The sequence below is a fragment of the Coturnix japonica genome, unplaced genomic scaffold (assembly GCF_001577835.2).
Source record: "Coturnix japonica isolate 7356 unplaced genomic scaffold, Coturnix japonica 2.1 chrUnrandom575, whole genome shotgun sequence".
In the NCBI taxonomy this organism is placed as follows: domain Eukaryota; kingdom Metazoa; phylum Chordata; class Aves; order Galliformes; family Phasianidae; genus Coturnix; species Coturnix japonica.
In genome coordinates this window covers 12350-14184 of record NW_015439949.1, presented here as the reverse complement: position 1 = coordinate 14184, position 1835 = coordinate 12350, and the positions used below count along the sequence as shown (strand labels likewise).

Here is a 1835-nt window from a genome sequence, read left to right as displayed (position 1 = left end):
ATCCCATTAAATCCCATTAAATCCCATTAAATCCCATTAAATTCCCATTAAATCCCATTAAGATCCCATTAAATCCCATTAAATCCCATTAAATCCCATTAAGGCCCCACTGATTCCCATTAAGCCCCACTGACCCCATTAAGGCCCCATTGACCCCATTAAGCCCCATTGATACCCATTAAGACCCCATTGATCCCCATTAAGGCCCCATTGATTCCCATTAAGACCCCATTGATCCCCATAGCTGCCCCATAGATCCCTATTAATCCCCATTGACCCCATAGATCCTCATTAAACCCCATAGATCCCCATAGATCCCCATTGACCCCATAGCTACCCCATAGCTGCCCCATAGATCCCCATAGATCCCCATTGACCCCATAGATACCCCATAGATCCCCATAGCTACCCCATAGATCCCCATAGTTGCCCCATAGATCCCTATTAAGCCCCATTGACCCCCATTAAGCCCCATAGATCCCCATTAAGCCCCATTAAACCCCATAGATCCCTATTAATCCCCATTGACCCCATAGATCCTCATTAAACCCCATAGATACCCATAGATCCTCATTGACCCCATAGCTACCCCATAGCTACCCCATAGCTGCCCCATAGATCCCCATAGATCCCCATTGACCCCATAGATACCCCATAGATCCCCATAGCTACCCCATAGATACCCCATAGATCCCCATAGATCCCTATTAAGCCCCATTGCTGCCCCATAGCTGCCCCATAGATCCCCATAGTTGCCCCATAGATCCCTATTAAGCCCCATTGCTGCCCCATAGCTGCCCCATAGATCCCCATAGCTACCCCATAGATCCCCATTAAACCCCATAGCTGCCCCATAGATCCCTATTAAGCCCCATTGCTGCCCCATAGCTGCCCCATAGATCCCCATAGCTGCCCCATAGATCCCCATTGTCCCCACAGCGTCCCCCACGTGCGGCCCTGAGAGCGAGGATGACTACAGCAACGAGGTGTACGCCTCCGGATACGTGTGAGTGTCAGTGTTGTATCATTGTGACGTTGTATCGTTGTGTAGTTGTATCATTGTATCACTGTTGTGTTGTTGTATCACTGTGTCCTTGTATCATTGTGTTATTGTGTTGTTGTATCATTGTGTCATTGTATCATTGTATCACTGTGTCCTTGTATCATTGTGTGGTTGTATCATTGTATCCTTGTATCACTGTGTCAGTGTGTCGTTGTATCATTGTATCACTGTGTCGTTGTATCATAGTATCACTGTGTCGTTGTATCATTGTGTCATTGTGTGGTTGTATCATTGTGCCATTGTGTGGTTGTATCATTGTGTCAGTGTGTTGTTGTATCATTGTGTGGTTGTATCATTGTGTTGTTGTATCACTGTGTAGTTGTGTAGTTGTATCATTGTTGTATCATAGTGTAGTTGTATCACTGTTGTGTCATTGTGTAGTTGTATCATTGTATCACTGTTGTGTAGTTGTGTAGTTGTATCATTGTATCACTGTTGTGTAGTTGTGTAGTTGTATCACTACAGCAACGAGGTGTACGCCTCCGGATACGTGTGAGTGTCTCCTATGGCGTATAGTTGTGTTGTTGTATCATTGTATCACTGTTGTGTAGTTGTGTTGTTGTGTTGTTGTGTAGTTGTGTTGTTGTGTAGTTGTATCACTACAGCAACGAGGTGTACGCCTCCGGATACGTGTGAGTGTCGGTGTTGTATCACTGTGTCCTTGTATCATTGTGTGGTTGTATCATTGTGTGGTTGTGTTGTTGTGTTGTTGTGTAGTTGTATCATTGTGTCACTGTTGTGTAGTTGTGTAGTTGTGTAGTTGTGTAGTTGT

At 45.0% G+C, this 1835-nt stretch overlaps 1 long non-coding RNA gene across 1 annotated transcript in view; it reads left to right on the top strand.

The window, feature by feature from the left end:
* The window catches only part of LOC107307386, a 27850-nt gene that overhangs the window by 13802 nt on the left and 12213 nt on the right, over positions 1-1835 (top strand). Inside the window, exon 5 of the long non-coding RNA XR_001552390.2 lies at positions 940-1006. This is a non-coding gene — a long non-coding RNA (uncharacterized LOC107307386). The remainder of the gene's footprint in view (positions 1-939; positions 1007-1835) is intronic.